Genomic DNA, 20125 nt, shown 5'->3' on the forward strand with positions numbered 1-20125 from the left:
AAGGGGGGTTGGTGTCAGTGTTTTATCCGGCCTGCGGTTCTTCCGGCGCCGGAAGCGCCCGATGCGCGCCGAAGTCTCTCTATTCCGCTTGTCTCATTCAGTGCAGCTCTGGGGCGTAACAAGGCGCGCACAGTGCTTCGAGCTTGTTTTCTTCGGCACAGCGTGGCAAAGGAGTTCGTTTTCGCAACCATCAGTGCAGTGTCAGGCTATCATTCCCGTAGTGCTGCATCTCCTTTTTTGCGCCACTTTTTGCTCTGTCAACCTAGCCGAGTCCGGAACTTCACCCTTAGGAGCGGAAAAGCCAACCGTTTTCTCATTATCAGACCCTGGTGCAGGTTTGCAGCCTACGGTTGTCTCGCATCTTACGCTGCAGGGACAGTTGTGAGCCCGTGGTCGCACGGGCACTGAGCTCAGAAGTGCGTCACTCTGTGAGCAAGCGCTCCCTCAGTCTCTCTAAATTCTAAATTAGCAGGCAAGTGCAGGTATCCCAGAGAAAGCCCGGTGCTTATGAAGCAGTTGTGCAGTGAGCGGGGTACCTCCCCGCTGCCCGTAAGCGAATTTTCTTCACTGCGAACGTGATCCGGGGCATCTTGCGCCGGACTTGAAGCTTCCAAATTGGATTTCACACTCGGGGACAACTATGCGCAGTGAAAGCTAAGAACTCGAGGCGACGGCTTCCGCAATTGTGGTTTTTCGGAAGGAACCAACCCCAAGCGTCTGAAGTTGACGGCTGGCACTTGCATGGGCCCTGACCCAGAGCCGCAAAAAGCCGAGACACCGCATTCCGACGAATTCAAGATAGAGACTGGCTCGTGTACTGGCAACTATTACACGTTACCTTGAGGAACCGATGCTGCCGTTCGATTAGTAGACATAGGTATTGTGGTGATCCTTTGCACATGTCAGCGGGGGAAAATAAAACTTAAAATTTTGTTCACCTTTGTCGTTTTTAGAGCTAAAGCTTTTCTCAATAATGCGAAAATACGGCTATATCTTCTCTCCTATCTAAGAGGGCCAAGCGAAGGCTGTGTTTAACAGTCAGACTGTCGCACAACTGCCCTGAAGTGTTTTTTTATAAGAACAACAGATCTATACAACTGGGTAACTTGAGGCGACTCCATCTTAATTTGGGCAGTCCTGCCTGACAACATGTAGGAAGCACAAGAAAACGAAGTAGCATCTACCACGTTTAGGATATGCTCATTATATCCGCACGTCCATGTTATCCCGACTGAGCTGGGTTCACCAGCCGTCAACTGACACCAACAAGGTGCAGACGAGCAGTCACCTCAGTTTACCTCGCGCGTGCGCGCTCCGGCATCTCCGCAAAGGCCCGAGATAATTCAGTACGCGCTTCATTACTGCCTTGCGTGGGCGGGCCTCCGTTAACTCGGCTCGCTGCGGCGCTGCGAGCTGTCAGAGGGCACGCAACCCCCCCCCCCCCCCCCCCCCCCCCCCCTGTGCGCCAGGAAAATGTCGCCGAGTGTCGACCGCAGACTCCCGCCTCTCCTGCATGGATGAACTGCAGAGCGCCCCGCTGCGTGCTGCGCTTGGGCTGCGATGTGCTCCGAATCTTGCTGCGTGCCTTGTTCCTGTCGACTGGTCTCAGCGTCGATCATTGCGCGCACATGAAGACGGTACTCAGCAGCTGCGCAACTTTGTCCTCTACGCGGCTCCATGTTGAGCCATAGAAAAAAACAACAACGTAAAACAGCTTTCTCGGCACCCATCGACCGCGTTTGTTTCACGCGTTGTTCTTGGATTAATTGCCGTGCGCGCGCGCACCTCACGGAGACACTGATGGCAGTCGGCGCGAGCGGCCCAAGGGCGTGACGAAATGCTAAGCTCGCGTCGCGGCGACGCTCAGGACCGTTTCGGACGCGGCAGTCACGGCTTTGATTAGACGCCTAACGAGCGCCTAATTGGCCCTCCGCGGTTCGGCCGCGCACTGCCGGCGGAGACTGGCGCGCAGTGGCGCGGCTTTGCTTCCCGCGGGAAGCAAAAAGCTGGCGCACTGCGGGGGCTGTCTCTAGCGTCGAACGCACGAGGCTGGCTTTGCAGGGCCATGTCGACAATGATGCCCGTGTGTTCGCGACCCATTGGGTCTGAGATAGTAGTAATTGCTATCAGACAAAGGTACCGCGTTCTTGAAAAAAAAAAGGCTGACCTCACTAGCGACTATCAAAATCGGCAAACCATGCTCTGGGCTCTAGTTTCACTCCTGAAGTTCGAGACAGTGCAGAAAAAAAAATTCAGGGGGTGGGGGAGAGGCACTTTGTTGACGGTGCGGTGATTTCGGTGATTTCGGTCAGTTCGGTGAGGGGAAAACCTTTAGCGCGGTGTTGCTGCTTGTGTTACTGATGTGTGGTTAAGATGTCTATTAAGTACACAATTGATCGTGAATCTTAAATGCTGGAGACACTGGAGGGCGTTTGTGAGGCATCCGTCTGATTCGACGCCCTTCCGCAAACACTCTCCAGCGTCCTAGACAAGGAGAACTACATGTGCGTTGGCAGGAAATAGCGAAGTCGTTAGCACGCTCGGCTGCGGAAGGGAAGGATGGTGGTTCTGATCCCACCGTACACAAAGGTTTTTTTTTCTTATCGAATTGAAGAGCGTAACGAACGGACGGACGGACAGGATCATGACCGCGAGTATGAGCCATTAGAGGCTTTCGCCTTAAAAAAGCAGGGCTGTCCCTCTCGTCTCATCACACACGCGCGGAGCACGAGTGACGAAACGAAACAGGAAACCCGCAAAACGGCTCGGCAAACCCGCCGTTTGAAAGAGAGACCCCCCCCCCCCCCCGGTCTTTCGAATAGCGCTTTGCGGGCATAGTCTTGAGTTCAAAATGTAATTTGCAAGATGTCTGTTTGCTGTGAGTGTTAATTAGACGTGTGGCGAGCTGGCACTCAGCGCTTTTGTATTGAGCGTAAATGGGAATTTTGTCGCTAGCTTCAGCACGCCTTGGTATAGTCTGCTTGTGCATCCAGCTTGAAAATTTATATGTTGCCTGTTCATAGATAATTTGTTTCCGGCACTATAGTTCGGAATAAATCAGTCATTTGAACTTTGGTGCGTAGACCGCACTAGCCTCGTCTGAATTCACCGTAGCGGTCACTTTTTACGCGTAATGCGCAGTTCGCTTGACATGCTCCAAATTTTTCGTCTTGAATGAATGAATGAATGAATGAATGAATGAATGAATGAATGAATGAATGAATGAATGAATGAATGAATGAATGAATGAATGAATGAATGAATGAATGAATGAATGAATGAATGAATTTTATTTCTCTTCATAGCGAGTGGAGGCTGATACTAAAAGTACCAAGGCCGGGACGAAAGGTCAGGTTGAAAAGTCAAGTCAGATGCTCTCTCAAGGTGATTTCTTCGTTTTAACGAGTTCCAACGGGCCGCGCCGCAGAAAGAAAAACTAAGCAAGGTTAGAACAGCACCATTTTCTTTATTGTGAGCCATCTTAACGGCACTTAAAATGACGCACCAAAATGTTCGTGGTCGGCAGGACAAATTTTCAGACAACTAACGAAATTTCAATAGAAAGATGCTACGACAAACCGCCGGTTCGCGATAACGTGGCGCCCCTGTATTTATGCTTACGTGCTGGTTAGAAACTATATACGGGATGGGTTAGGAAAGCCCGCCACTAATTTTTATTTAAACACGCTTTTTGAGATAGAAAGATCGCATCTGCGGAAAACTATTAGCAGAGATGATGGACGCCAGAAAATAGGCCAGTCATGTTATTATAGGAATAAACATATCTGTTTTCCGAATTTACTAACGGCCCTCTGCAAATTTCTGATTGTAATTGTTAAAAAGTGAACTGTGGGAAATTAGTTAACCAGCTTACCATAGTTAACATGATCGACCTGGTTTCTGACGTCCGCCATCACTGCTAGTACTCTGCCGCAGAATAGATATCAAAAAGCCTATTCAAAAAATCAGAGGCCGGCTTCTCTAAAACACCCGGTTTCTAACCAGCATTGACGCATAATTACAAGGGCATCCTGTTATCGCGGAGGGGCGGTTTATCGTTTCCTCGTTGACTGGGGTAGATATACTCTGCTTCCACTGCTGCGTTAAACATCTTCCTCGACATACTCGGATTCTTAAACTTGCACGTATTCAACCGAGCATTTAACAGATGCGTAGATATTGATAATACTGTGTGGTATTGAGATTAAGATGCCTGTGATGAATCCCGCTGCTGCTGACGATCCTGCGCGAACGAACTAACAGTAAGCGCTTATTTGGGTTCGTTGATGCGTTATTTGAGGCATCAGGGCTAGTGTGTGGGCTTTCCCTTTCCTCTGCGTCCGTATCTCATTGCGCTAACCAAGTTGCCTCAAAGAGCTAGAGCAGTCGTCTAGCTGAAAGATGTTCCCGACCCCCCTTTGGCCACGAGCATGCCAGCCTGGGAGCTTTCGCAATAGGTGGTACTTCGGGAGATGGTAAAAGCGTTTCATGTGTTGCTGCCTTCTCGCTTTACCCAAGCGGCGCTGGCCATCAAAGCTTTGCGTAGACGACCCCCAAAGGTTATGTAAAAACAATGGCAGCGAAGTCCTTCAAACCGCGGAGGAGAATTTGTACCGCGGGATATTCTTTTGTTGCCTAACGCAACGGCCATAGCAGGAAACTGGGCCTGGCGCTCGCTGGAGAGTCAGGCTCTTCGTTTCCGTGCACCTGCAATACCATGTATTGATTGGTGCGAGGGGAAGCAATCGAAAAGCAATCACGATAAGGGTCCGAGACGGCTCTCGATTGAGTCCTTTCTTTTTCCGTTTCTTTTGTCTAGCTGCATTCTGGGCGGGAAATGATGAAACGCTGTCCCGGGTTCGTTCCGAACCGCTTCGCCGTGAATGGCAGCTGACGCATGAAGCTCGCCATAAATTGAACAGTTTGCGGCCAGATGCGAAGCTCGCGCAAGTTCTTCCAATTCTCCGAATCTCCTCCCTGAGCTAGCAATGAAAAGTTAAGAAAAGAAGAAAGTAGCGTGATACCTGGGTTAAGACTTGCAGCATCAGTTCTCGAGGCAGGCTGCTGTTAACCGATTTTCTGGCTTTTCTTTCTCCTTCGGGTTACAGTGCGTCATACCGTTCGGTACCTTGGACATTACCTTTTATCGTCTGGAAATTTGTTGGCGGAATGGAATTTTACTGGAGCGATGCAGCGTGGACTCGGAAGACGGAGTCGACAGCTATCGTGTTTGGAGCGGGAAGGCAAAGGAAATAAATGCTCGCTTTGGTCGTAATATGTTGTGTTATTTAATACCTGGATTTAAATATGTTACAACATTACGTTACACTGATAAGTAAAAGTGAAAAAAAAACGAAGCAAAGTCCGTATTTTGTCTCCTGAAGGAGTACTTGCGTTAGTTCATACACAGTGCCCACGCACAGGCGAACTGTGCTTAATTACACGCAAAAATTACCAGCTCCAGGCTTTGTCTCCTGTATGGTTAGGACTGTGAGGCGAGCTAACGGCACGTTTCTTGGACGCCGACGCGCCGCAAGGCGTGGCATCCGTCCCCTCGCAGCCGCGTCTCCGTTCGTAACGAGCGTCACTCATTTTGCTCACACGTCGATACTGATTCACACGTGGCTCCCAGCTCTCGCAGCACAATCAAACGCTTCGGTGTCTGGAGCGCGGCCGCGCCGAGAGTAAACAGAGTACTGTGCACACACTTGCGTGAGTGCACGATGCGCGCCCCGCACGCAGCAATTCGTGCCAGTGTCCTGATGAGTGCTCTCCGTGCTTGGCACACCAAGCAGCCGGAGCGACCCTCCGCGTATTTGCACTGCGCTGCCGAACGCCGGCAGTTTGGTGCAGCGTGCAAGGAGCGAGTCTCATCCCCGAAACGCGGCCGTCCTCTTCCCGGGCACGCGGACTGTCCGATTTTGAAAAACTCTCGCCGAGCCGTTTTCAACAGGGACTGCGAGTGTCTTGTCCTTTGGGGTCTTTAGTCGTAGCTGCTCGGCACGACATACTGTCCAAGAAAATTACGCAGAGCAGACCATGTAACAAATGGCCACCCACTGATATTATTTGTAGCGGGCAAACGCGCCATCATCCCATTTCAACCTTAGCGCCTTCCTTCTTTGGCGCAGCAGGTTTTATGCCTTAAAGCTTTATTGCTACTGTTGCCTTTAAAGTTGGCTACCGGAGGGACACCGTGAAGCTGCGCTGCGGCTGAAATCCAAACCACGGTGAGGGCGCTGTCGTCGATTCCACTGGGTGTTTGCGCCGGGCTCAGCTTACGCGTTGCATCTACCGTGGTTGCTCTCTTTCTCATTGTAGCAGGTCCGCTTGCGCTGCACTAAACTAGAGAGGCCACGTATACAGGTCGTTGAGCGATAACTAGGTGCGGTGTCGCAGCTAGCACCAGACTGATTGCGGCTGCCAGATACAAGGGGAGGGCAAATAAAAGGGCGCACAAACGGTCACAATCTGGGGCTATGAGACAACGGAGCGTCGGAAGTGGCATTGCACACGCGTCAGTGCGCAGAGATGTCTGTGAGTGTATCTCTGTCGAGCGTGGGGGAAGTTAGGGAGAGGAGAACGAGTGGTGTGGCGCAGCGGTGCTGGCCGGTGATTGATTTCCGGAGCTGCGTGACCCACAGAGTCGGGACCGGAAGCTCCGTGAAGTCTTCTTGCTCGGTGGCTTGGCATGTCCAGCGGAGGAGGTAACGGCGTCGCAGGCACCCTTCAGTTTTCACACCACTACGGCCGCGACATGAGCCAACTCCACCACAAGTAAAGCGTACTTGGGTTGCGTCAAGACCGTGCGGTAGTGCCAGCATCTAATGTCCAAGAGATGCTTTGTAAGAACGACGCCACACTCTAATGTTTCTTATTCCAAAAGGCCTGCAGACTTGACAATAGTATCGACCTGCTAGTGCGTGTGACAAAAGGAATAGATCAACCTTTGGGATCCCGCACTACAGCAGCAGACTGGAGAAGCTACACGCGCAGCGAAACACGAGCCTCACTTTTGAAAGCGATATGCAAGGTGTTCAAAATTAAACTTTAACGATTAAGAAAGAGCAAAAAAGAGAGCAGCACACAACAGTCATTACTGCGAATGGGTTATGCGGCCAGGCGGACACAACAGTGAGAAATATTGTCATCGTAATCTGAGTGATTTGTATAACTAAAATGCATTAATCATCTTTTTATTCGCTCCAGGTAGCCTGCATGTTTATATTTCAAACTCAAAGTTTTTAATATAAATATGCAGGCTAACTGCAGCGAATAAAAAGTTGAGTAATGAATTTTAGTTGCTTACTCAGATTACGATGGCAATTTTTCTCACTGTGTCCACCTGGCCGCATAACCCTATTACAACGACGACTATTGTGTACTGCTCTCGGGTTTCTTTTTAGTTGTTAGAACTTAATTTTGAACACCCTATACATTCTACTGCTCAGAACGGGTCTTTTGTGCCGCCAATGTGCCGCAGCACGAATGTACGATTAGGAGTCAATGGAAGGTGCAAGGTGCATAATAAATTACGCTGCAGACTACATCGACTAATGCTGAATTTCAGGTAGCGTTAGCAATAGCCACCACAGAAGCTTCATGATAACAGAAAACAAAATTGGTGATTGAAGTCCTACATTTATAAACAGATTATGTGCCAGACAAAACACACCGCGCTGCGTTTTAGCTTTCTTATATGCGACTATTTAAAAAAGTGCAGAAAAAAATTATTTCATAATATTCTCGGTTAATAAATATCCTCGCTAAATATACACACGCTTAGTGGGCGCGATTGAAGCTTATGGCCCAGTTAAGCAGATGTTCCCCATGGCTTTATTCGCTCCAGCAACGCCGCAGCCGTTCCGAAAATAACGATCTAAAGTCCAACCGGTTCGTTGTCACAAGCCTTGTTCATAGCTCTTCGCCAAGCATGCACGGAGAGCTATGTTGTCCGTTGGGCGTGCGTATTTTCACTGAATCTCTCGAGCCGTTATCCGGCTGGTAAACATGCCTCTTGTTTTCCGCCTCGAGGTTCTAGGCAACTTCTTTGTCGCCTCTTACGCGTTGGCCATCGCCTGTACAGTTTGTTTTTATCCTCCTCCCGTCTTGTCGACAGCGGCACGCCGTGTTTCCAAACAGTCTTCCCTGTCGCCAAATCGCCATCGGGGATCTGTGGATGGCGTCGCCCTTTTATTTTCTGCCTACCTTTTCTTTCGGCTGGTGTCCTACGTCGGGGACAAAGTGGACCGCGGAGGAAGAGGAGGCTTGGCTGTCGACCGTAAACAGAGCGACGCGCTTTCGGGCCGCACCGTCGACACGCCGCTCACTGTTCTCGAGTCGGGCAGGAAGGACACGTCTCGCAGACAAGCCGGCAGCCGCCGCCGACATCGCAATCGCAACTGACCATTGTCCCCAAACGCAACTTTCAATTAGGACTCTGCAGCCGCTAATGGTGTCGTTTGGCCTCTCCGTCTCGGGCTGTTGGCCCGCGCCGTCTGCTGCCCGCTATCCTAAGACGCCCCAAAGGTTACAAACGCCTTCCCCTAACCCGCGCATATTTTTCTTCCTCTCTTTGCCTGGCACTGCAGACAACAAAACCATTCAAGCAGTTCGTTAGCGGAGACATCTACAGCGACGCGGACCCATAATTGGATCTCGAGCAACGCAGCGGCCGTCGACGAATCTAGGATTCGGAGCGATTGTTTCTGGCTGAACGGCTGCGAGCGCTGGCCGCGAGAAGGGTTGGCGGCGTGTCCGGGCAGAGCCGTCGTCTGCCAGGCGAGACTTCCCAAACGGGCTGCTCGTTTTCGGCCGTCGAGTCCCCCAGCGAGTGCGGTGGGGCAGCGGGCCGGAGAGAGGGCTGGAAGGAGCAGGCCTGCAGTAACGTGCGGCGCTGTCGTAAACAGCGGCTGCTGTTTTAACGGTGTCTGTCGGCCGCCGGTGGTTGGCGTATTTTCTTCTGAACGGCGTAGGACGTGACTAAACTTTTCAGAGTAAACGAGCAGGCCCTTCCTGTCTACCTGTGCAGCACAGCTCAGAGCTGGCGCTCTTCTAATTATTAGTTTTCTTGTTCTTTTGCTCGGTTGGCACAGAATAGTGGCCGTTGTAAAGCAATGACTGGCCGATTCATTCATTTTTCAATGTGTACCGAAATCTCTCTACGAGGACATTTTCGCATTTGGCCTCTTTGAAATGCAGCCACCACCAGCAGGTTCGAATGCGCGAACTCGTGCTCAGCAGCTGGGTGTCATAGCCTCTGAGTATGCAACGGACGGTTAAAATCGCCGGCTAATATTGAGCAGGACAGGGAGGCTGACAAAGCTAACAGACTTACCCAACACTTACCGCAGAGTGCAGCAGAAAAAATGATGGGGCACTTACGCTGCCTCATATCGTGTGTGACACCACCAGCTGTATCTCCACGCAATCGTCGTCGTAAAATTGTCACCAAGTCAGCGTGCGGCGGGCCATAGAGTTTCTTACTATTAATTAGAGGGAAAGCTGGCGCCCCGCCTACGGGAGTTTGCATGGAGCTTCCTCGATGCCACCTGTACCACCATGGGCGCTATAAGGATTATGTGGCGGAGAGCTACCTACTGCAGAGCTAAAACTTTTGGCCAAAAATAATGAAAAACAAACATTGTTCGATAATCAAGAATGTCCTATCATTCAATATTCTGTCTATATATTGTAACAAAGGAGCAGAAAAGCATGTAAATGCAAAGTTTGCTGAAAATAAGCGATGGCTTGCTCTCCTATTGGCCAAGCATTGCAGACCACAAACGCCAATATTTTGTGTTTAACAGGCGCACTTTTGAAAAAAAAGTAAGTTTTTGAAAATAAATGTTGTTGCTTCAACAGTTTAGAAGGTTTTTCCACAGCATTTCGGGAAACAAAACCTTTTATTTGCGTCGTGTACTCTTGTTTTCGCTACTGTAGTTTTTGCACACTACTTTTACGCCGAAGTCGACTGCGCGCGAACCGCGCCGTGGATACGGAATGGGAAATCTCAGTAACGCCACTCTATGTTCCTGAAAAAAAACCTACTGTCCCGCACCAAGTAGCTCATCGCCCCATGATGCTTTGCGCGCCCATGGAGGTTCAGGTGCAGCGCCGCCAGCTTTCCCTCTAGTTAACAGTAAGAAAGTCTATGCGGCGGGCAGTACCCCTGTCTGCGTGCACCGCGGCTTCCCGGCAGAGGCGACGCTCAGTCGACAGTCCACCGCATTTGTTCGGCAGGGCCACTCCGCAAGTGAAACAAACGGCGCTGGTGGGCGTGTGCGCAGTTCATTTATCCTAACCAGTATAAGATATGCGGGGAAGTCGTGACTTCGTTTTACCACCCACACCCAGGGAAATCCTGTCGCAGAACCATTAACTGCTGTTCCTCTAAGGATTCCAACTGGCTATGAAAGCTCACATCATATTGCGCACCTTGTATACTATTCAAAGTTTGTGCATATGTGGTTTCGTAAGAATACAGTTTCTTACAAACTTTTTTTTTGCACTGCTAACGACGGCAATGCATATTACGAACAAGCATACTAATCAGCACAATGGGCTTTCTCCCGTACATATGACTATTAGGTTGGACCATTGCGGCGATATGTGTTACGCTTAGAATGTGCCACAAACATACCATGTGCTACTAATGAACAAGCACATTTGCTTTTTGGAGAAGGACTGGCCAAACACACGTGTTGGGAACCATTGCGATGCTTTTCTGACAGCATGTACTTACAGTTCCTGATAAGGAGGCTACTTCCAGTATAAGAACTGGAAGCACGCAACATGGGTCAAAATTTCTCTGTGACGGGTTGTTGTAAACCTCTTTTTCCTGCGACCATGGCCGGATCCTGCCCTTCTCTTCAGTTTCGAATGAGCTCTGTGAAAACGAGATGCTCCGCTTTTTTGGAACAACTTTTGTAATCACTCCATCATTCTATCGGTCAATCAACCAATCAACCACAACCAATAAATCACTCAATTGGCGAAGTAAAATATAAGCAAAAATGTTTTAGCGCTTCCTCTGTGATCGGAATCAGCCTTAGTAGAGCTCTCTTGTCGTAGTCTATGCGTGCGTTTGCGGAGGACGTAGATTGCGATGAATATGTACAGAGCTGCCTCTGACAAAAATATGAAGAACGGGGTATTCGGCGCATCAGTGCTGCTTCGCCAGCTGACTATGCATTTTATTTATCCGGCATTCACCTAGTGCTTAAGACGTCAATACATCCGGAGAACAATCGCTTTTCTCCTATCTGCACGTTCCTCTTTTCAACAATTATTGATAATGTAGAACAAGCGAGCAAGGCAGAACAAAGACTGCGTCTCAGCAGTAAGTGAAAAGACCAGAATGTGTTCGGTCATGTACCGCACTCTGTAGTAGAGCTCTTGCCATTAACCCATTTTTTTCTTTGTTCGCTTTACCCTTTTGTTTCCGAGCAGTGACTAATAATGGTCCTAATTGTCTCTTGTCCATAAAACCACGCACAAGTTAGGTTTCTTATACCCGCCTTCACTTATCGTTCTCTAGTCGATAAACGCGCACTGTGGCTTAACAACCACATGTGCTTGATTGAGCACTTTTGCTTTTGCGTTTTTGAAAAAAAAAAACTCTGGCACCGGAGCTTATTTAACGAATAAATCTTTTTCCCGTTCGTTTATTAGACTGCTTTCACTGTTTTGTCGAACAACAGGAGTAAATAACACAAAACTGCGACCCAATGATATCGCGGCCAGTCGCAGAAGTGCGAATATTTTATATTCTTGAGCAGTGAATTTTCTAGAGCCGACACGCTCTTTCCAGACGTCGTATTCAATGAAGGGACTCACGTGTACACAGTTATGAGCCTAGCTAAACCTGGACACATATCAAAACACTGATTTTTTTCCTTTTTTCTTTTGCCGTCCAATCAGCAAATAACAGTAATTATTGTGGCATGAGATAGAATAAAATAAGACACCTCTCTTCTCTCAGTAATTTTTCTTCGCGCCCAACTTTTAGTAGCACAGCTTGCTTTTAGCTGCAGATATTTTAGTTTGTTTCAATATGTGGCGACCTTGGCGGTTAGCCTGTATTCTTGAAACCGGCGCCTTCGGGGCAGAGCACACCAAGCAAATCACTGGCAGAGGGCTGTAGCCTTGCTCTATTTACATGGGCCAAGAAGTGATCACGTTAGGCCGAAGGTATGACGGCAGTCGGTCCTCTGTCAGCCATACTACTACTACAACTACTATTAATAACAGTACTATTACTATCACTGCTTCTACCTCTACTGACTGCTACTGCTACTACTACCACCACTGCTACTAATACCATTTTTACCGGTACTACTGTTAATAAAAGCACTGTTACTATCACTGCTTTAGAACTCCTACTGCTGCTGCTACCACTACCACCACTAATACTTCCACTGCTACTAGCACGATAACAACAGCTACTACTACTACTGTTACTACAACAACTACTACTACCACCACTGCTACTAACAGTATTTTTACCGTTACTAACTACTATTATAAAAGTACTATTACTATCACTGCTTTTAGAACTACTACTACCGCTGCTGCTGTTACTCCACCACTACTACTGACACTGATACTAGTACGATAACGACTTCTACTACTACTAGTAATACTACTACTACTACTGCAACTACTGCTACCAATATTACGGCTGCTGCTATTGCTACTACCACTATTACTACTACTACCATCTCTGCCGCCTCCACCAGTGCCACTACTACTGCTATTATTACGAGAAAATGCTGTAAATTTTGCGAAGGATACCAGCGTTGCTTGTAACAAAAAATAAAAGAAAGCCGTAGCATGCACCGAAGCAAGTTTTAGCAGCAGTGGAAATAGTCCTTAAAATTAGCGCACAGGTCGCGACCTGCTTGTCGTTCTTACTTCACGCGAGGTTCTTCTGGAGCGGCTCAGCCGGAACTGAAGACAGTGTGAGGAGCGCCTTCAAAAGCACCCGGGTGCCGATAAATGCGTCCTTTCCTCTTGGCCGCAGCCCCGCCTCTGGTTCTGTTTCGGCAGCTCTTGTGTCCCGCCCGCTGGTGGGTGTTGCCACCGAGAGTTGACGACAAGATATCAAATCACGTTGTCGCTCTAGGGCTTCCCAAACACAGTTGCAGGCCGCAACGAGCACGCGAATCGTAACTGAACACATTCCTGTTCTGCAGATTTATCTCCTCACCCTCAAACGAAAACCGCCGCATTCGTCGCATTCTGTCGCGTCCGCTGTGGCGGACGCTCGGCTGTCGGGGCGCCAGCAGCCGCGGAAGCCCGGCCCTTGATCGTCCCATCCACCGGAACGATCCGCGCGTGCACAATGGCTGCGCCGACTCCATCGAAAAGGTGAATGCCGAGGCCATTCCGAGGGGTATTGTTGCCGGCTAGGACGCTCAGTTAGCCATCTCGACAGTCTCTTTCCTCCGCCCGTCTCCGTATTTTCCGCCGCATGGCGCGTGCCCGGGTTTGAGAGGGTCATTTTGCCGCGAAGGAAAAGTGCGGCTTGGCTGGGATTTAGAGCGGCTGCTGGGCTGCCTTCGTGCTTATACTGCCGATCGTAAAAAAATTCATGTCAGAAAGATCAGGAGCTAAGCGCAAAAGAATCGGCTTGTTTAGGCCATGGTATCCAGTCTTTCGTGCGTCATGAAACGATTGTGACTAGAATAATAATATCATTGTGGTAATTATAGCAAAGTAAGGGCCTGAAAGTTGCCTCTGGCTGCCATGTTTTTTCCTTTAAGTTTTGGTGCCTTAAAATTGTTGCTTCTCACAATAAATAATTTTTTTCCCTTCGTTTCCCCGCTGCCACTGTCGCCAGCGCGTTTCGTTTTTTTTTTCGGAGACACTCGCGCTCTCATCAGTCGACCAAGAACGGATATTTGTTTCTCGCGATATTTTTTATCAAATATTTCGCCGAAAGTGGCTGCTTTATGTTGCGACACTCGCAATATGACTGCGCTTATCGACGATCTAGATGGGGCCGTCTGTTATTGTTCACTAGGCAGCCGCGAATTCCGTTCGATGTCTGTCGCCATGGATGGCGCAAGCAAGCGCGGCTCAGCTCGCGAAAATAACTCCTCTATTGACAGAGAAGCGCTGATCGGTAGACGGGACTCCATGCACGGCCGACTGTCCGCTGGCGCGTTTCGGCCACACATGGCGAGATCTTTGAAGCATTCGAAATAACTGAATTCGCTGCGTTAACGTACGAGCAAGGCGTTGCGAAGGAAGCCTTCTCTGAACAGACCTTAATTATGCCACCAGGCATTGAGAACGTTGCAGTGAATTAAATCAGAGCAGTGCTTGCAGGTTTGAAGAACCGTCCGCGACTGTGTGGTGTGGTTTTTTGTGGCGCACACAATGCTGTCTTGAGACGTTGGCGGAGCTGGCACTTCTTTGCGGCACAACGGCGGGCTGCACGCACGCTGGCGTGCTCTCTGAGCGACGCGGCTAATCTCGCGTTAAGATATTCGAGGGACGCTTAATTAAGAGCCACGTTCATGGCATGCCTGACACCACGGCGCTCACCACTTTACAAAGGGAGGATCGGAAGCCGGAGTGTTTGTGGAGCTTTCATATGATCAAGTTGCTTTTCGGGGAGGGGGGGGGGGGGGGGCGAGGCCCAAAGCAAGATTTGGGTTCAAGATGCATTTGTCTTCTGGGTGCACTCGAAACTCACATGAGAAGCTGTTACTTTCTGCTGTGCTTGCAATGCGCGCCGCCTCTCAGAGCCACAGAATGACTCGTCACAAATGAAAAACAAGATACGTCAAACCTAATTTATTCGGATAGAACTCAAGTCTGCACTGAAGCTCCGCAAGCATTCAGGACCGCCGAGCAAACTTCCTGCGTGCCAAAATGTAGACCGCTGTTAAAGATTTTTTTTTGTTATCCAAACGAAGACCTAATCATGAAACGAAATTTTAAGCTCGAGAATGTTGATGGCTGTGGCTTGTTTGAAACAGTCAAGCATTAAAAAAGTTGATTTTGTTGACTGTTGTTACTGGCCAGCGGAGAAATACAGGACGCTGCGGACCGTGGCCCACTGTTACTAAGGGCTCTTTTCTTTTCAAACTGTATCCCACTGTAACCGACTTCAAGATTTCTTGTACGTGATTTTTCGAGGGGCATATGCACGTTAGCCCAGTTTATATATTTAACTGCTTATGCTAACAAACTGCTGTCTCTTGTATCACTACATAGCGACTGAACACAGATAAATTTTCATTTCTGTTCAAATATTCGGCTTTCGGTAGTGCACCATTCTGTTATAGCAACCCGTTTTTTACAGACGGAGCCGATTTGTGTTGAATGGTAGAAGAAATGAAAAGAGATAAAAGCAGTGAGTTACGAAAACACCTGCTTCTGATGACTTGTTTTCCCAAGCTTCACTCTAAAATGTTTCCCCTTTTTGGAGGGATGACATACCCCACCCGTTGCTAGACGGGCGTTCAGCCTGCGCAACAGACGGAGTGTCCATGCTCCGTCGAATGAAGGTCCGCTTGACCCTGGCGAACTTCGCAAGCTTGTTCTGTTCGGCTTCGGGATCACCCACCCATTTCTGATACTCTGTTTGTGCGCACTTCTGAGGCTGAGGTTGTCGAACATGCACAGGTGCAACACCGTAGCGTGTGGCGGCCAGGAGGAAGCGTGCGCACATACTGGAGAGTCTATCAACAGGGCCACAGCATGTAGAGTTTACAGTGTCACAATGCGTTCGTTCCAGTGACGGTTACAATGCCAGGCAGCCTCTTCCCGAAGCAGCGGGCCGGTGATCGTTATTCGCGGCGCAGGCGACCGCGTTGGTGTGTGGAGCGTGAAGATACGCGTCAAAAATGAGGATATTTTCCTATTCTACGATGTGCGAATCATTAAACGTTCGAAAAAGGAAACATGTTGTTCCTTCTCCGAAGTAAAAGGATTTCTCAGCCCCATGGACGATGTGTTTCTCAGCGGCGTACTTTTTTGACGACATGACACCGCCTCTTCAATACATTTCTGTTTGGAGTTTTGTTTATACGGCCGTCGTAACGAATTGCAGCTACACCAGAGCACTGCAGTGCTTAAACGCTGAGCTGATGTGAAGTATATTGGCGTTATTTTGTGGCCGACATTCGCAGTCAAAGATTTTATCTTGGGAATAACAGATTGCTGGGAGAGTTGGAGCAGGATGCAAGAGATCGGCGGCGCAAATATGACAGCACAGTAAAGAGAACGACACACGCGACACATGCTTCATTCCCGTAAGCGTTTCCCTGCTTTGCAGCTGTTCGTTGCAGCTGTCACGCAGCTTCGGTCGATTCAGGTCTAGATTAAGCACGGCTTTCTGGCCACACCGTATTCGCGCAATGGCGATGTAAATGGGAATAATTTCGAGTTGTTTTTAGTTTTTTGGGTGTAATAGGAAAGTGGTTGAATAACCGCGAATGTTTCTTGACAACTGTCTTCTGTTCATTCAATTACGGCTCATTTCGTCTGCCAGTCGAAAACACATTTCGAGCGCTTATTTCGACTGTTCCCTTAAACTCAAATGGCCCTTTGGCTGCCGCTTCAAACAAATGCGTCCGCCTACAGCAAACTGGGTGTGGCCGACCACTGTGTATCTAGTATAAACGCTAAGAGAATTGCGTTGAAATGACAGCGAGGCCCTTTGAAGGCAATATCGCTGAATTCAGAAGAAATCTGTCAGGTTGCTGCGCTGTTCGGCGTGTTCATTCGCAGTCAATGCCGCATGAGTCGTTCAATGCGCGTAGTCTCGCCTAAATCACGAGCAGTGAACACTAACCCTAACTTTATTAAGTATCTGGCCATTTTTATGCCTGAGGAGAGGCGTTTTTTGCTCCACACGGCAACGCCTTGTTTGTCGCTATGGGCTCTCTCGGCTGCAGAGCTGAGTTGGATAAAAAATTGTCCTCCCTCTAAAATTTACCGTTTTAGCGTCATATGCATAAAGTAGGTACCTCAAGACGCTACAAAAACTGTGTTCAAGACAAAACAAAGACTGCTTTCTTTAAAGTGCGGTAAAGTTGGAAGCCAGTAACTCTAGTAAAGGAAGCTGCGACTGGCATACATTGACGTTTAGTTTCGTAGCAAAAGAACGCCACACTAAAATCATCGGGGTCTCCGCGCGTAAGCGCCCACGTACGCAGCAGCTGCGCGTCATTCTCCGCCTTTCTCAAACCAGAATCTTTATTCAGAAGGAGGCGACCGCAGGGCTCACGGCAGCATTCATTTCGAGAGCTCTTCTTTTCTTCCGCGCGTCTGTGAGCACGCGAGCGTCGCTAACAAACCAGAACCCAGCGCCAGGGCGCACACCCTCGCCGGTGTGGATGGGCCCTAATCCCTGCTGCGGCGAGAGCCCGCGTAAGTGCCGCCCTCCCTCTCTGCTCTCCGTCATTCGGGCTCCATCAGAAACGCTTTAGCCGCGTCCCGAAAGAGAGCGGCCGGCATCGCGTTCTCAAAAGGTAACCAGAGCACTCGGCGAGCCGCGCGAATGGCGCCGGAGCCACGCTCGCTCGGTTACGCGGGGGAGAAGAAAAAAAAAGAAAGCTACGCCCAAAAGCGTCATTTCAAGTCGATAAGGCGAGCCGGGCGTCCGTGGATGCTCGCGAGCTGCCGCCGCCCGGGCGTCGTGTTCCACGCCTCACTGCGATCGCCGCCGGCACCCCGGCCGAGCCGAACAAAGGCGACGCCGAGGAGGCCCTGTGGTCCGCAGCAGCGCGCGTGGAGTGTACACAGCGGCTCGCTCCGGCCTCGGCGGGGCTCCGAGAGGCAGGAGGAGGCCGTTGCATTATCTTGTCGTTCACGGAGCGGTCGCGCTGTTTATTTATGGCTGTTTTGGCGGAGGCGTTCTTGCTTTTCACTCAGAGTTGGACTGAGAATTTATTTCTCGCTTTTGCGTCCTTTGTGACAAGAGAGGGTGCGTTCGAGGTGGGGCGTGGGGAAAGTGAATAAAAGCGCGACCGTTTCTGAGGGCGCAAGGAAATGAAGGAAAAGAGGAACTAAGCTCTCGTATGACCGCAGAAAAAGAGCTTGCCGGTCGGAGACAGGGCTCGAGAGAGACGCAGTTTTCGAGTAGGAAACAGAACTTGGACCTGAATGAGACCTCCGAGAGGGCACGCAATCTGTAAGGCATGGTATATGGTGGTCAACCCTCACCGAATAGTTGGATTTGAAAGAAACGTGAGGAAAGCGTTGAATCATTTGTCATCGTTGACTGTGTCGCGGCGTTTCCCAATCTCACTTGCTTTGTTTCAATGTATTGGGCTCCTAAAGTTTGAAAGTAAAATTTGTATAAATTGCAGCGACGTTGATTTACTTTGTGTATTAACTTTTCTCTCTACACATATTTTATAGACAGGTGGGCCTCCCGTCACATTTTTGTAAAGAAAAACTGAAGCCACCAACGTGGCTAACAGTTCCCATATTTTTACATTTCAATAATATTGAGGCCCCTAAGACGGAAGTACTTGATTTGTAATGAAACGTGAATCTAAAAATGCAAGCGCTGAAAAAACACGAGGTTTTTCCTGTGTACAGACGGCAAAGCTTTCTTCCAATGCCTTGTCTGTCGCTCTTTCGAACGGAAGCTTCCGGTAACAGCCCCGGCCGCTTGCTTGCTAGCTTTGCCATCCACCCCACAGGCACCTGCCACTGGCTGTGCTTCGCATGCACTGATGTATGATTCACGAAGGTAAGTTCCGTTAGCTTCCGCAGCTGGAAAGCTGAAGAAAGCAGGCAATTTTCAGGGACACATTTATCGTCTCATTGAGAAGTTTCAACTTTCTCTCTCCCTATATATATATATATATATATATATATATATATATATATATATATATATATATATATATATATATATATATATATATATATATATATATATATATATATGAAGGTTAAATGAAGTAGGCACTTCTACACAGACACATTTGTTGTCGACGTTTCGACCTCGATGCGGTCTTCTGCAGGACTGCAGTGGTATCGCGTCAGATTGACGTTTTAAGTTAGTGAGCTGCAGAAGAGAGCGAGAAGGAAGGTAACACGTAAACAGCAGCAACAGTTGAAAGGGACGATAGACTGCCGTCATCGTCTTTTTTTGCAACTCCCTTCTGTTTTAATTTTAACAAAACTCAATCTTCCAGTTCTCAGACTAATTTTATTGAACTCTCTCCGCTTGGACAGTAATGAGCCCGTAGGCCATCTGCTTTATATTTTTCAGCTTAGTATCGAATTTTTTCAGCAAATGATTAATTTTTTGCTCATGTCGAGTGAAGTTCACATACGCCCCAGAAATGAATTTACTCTTCCTCAGCTGCCATCATCACTGACACCGTCTTTGAGCAGCCGCGTGGCTCGTAGGCATCAATAAATTTTAATGAACTGCCAACAAAATTAGAGCCGTGTATTAACCTGAAGAAACTTTGAACACCGTCTAAGTCATAACATTCTATAACGCCATAGCCAGTCTCCGAGAAGATACATTAGTGAAGAGATGGTGGCTTCGAAAGCAACTTTTCCCAACGAAGATAAATGCACCACACTATTTTTAGCTTAAACTGACGTCGACCTCACTTGGAAACCAGTACGTATGAGTGCACAAATGTCAGCGGCTTGAAAAGAGAGCAGCAGAGCGCAGGAATGGCGAAACAAGCGCGCGCAACAAGTCTCTCGCGGAGCCGCCATTTGTCTTGTACCGTGCGCGAGCGAGGAGGAACTCATTGTCGCCATTGCTGCACTAACCGCCGAGTCAGGCGTTCGCTTACGCGGAAGCAAACACAGCTCGGCCTGACATTTTCTGCGGGGGCAGGCACATCTCGCCTCGTGTGCTCAGCACGCATGCTTTTCGGGAGGACGCGATATCAATCCGAGGGTCGCGAAAAGAAGCACTGTAAGCATTGTGGGTGGAACCGCGTTCCGGCGTGCTTCTCGGGAGAAGGCAATATCGAGCGAAAGCGATATCAGAGCCGACGGCCGCTGCGAACCGTGGGCTTCAAAGGCACCTCCCCACGCATGAGTTCAATCATCATTTGCCGGCGCATCGGAGCGGAGCGACGCCGCCTACTCGTCCATTGCACGCACGCGCTTCCGTCGAGATGAA

General features: G+C 49.1%; 1 protein-coding gene across 2 annotated transcripts in view; it reads left to right on the forward strand.

Moving 5' to 3' along the window:
• The window catches only part of LOC144112865 (uncharacterized), a 565400-nt gene that overhangs the window by 158697 nt on the left and 386578 nt on the right, over window positions 1-20125 (forward strand). The window lies entirely within an intron of this gene.

The sequence above is a fragment of the Amblyomma americanum genome, chromosome 1 (genome assembly GCF_052857255.1).
Source record: "Amblyomma americanum isolate KBUSLIRL-KWMA chromosome 1, ASM5285725v1, whole genome shotgun sequence".
Taxonomy (NCBI): Eukaryota; Metazoa; Arthropoda; class Arachnida; order Ixodida; family Ixodidae; genus Amblyomma; species Amblyomma americanum.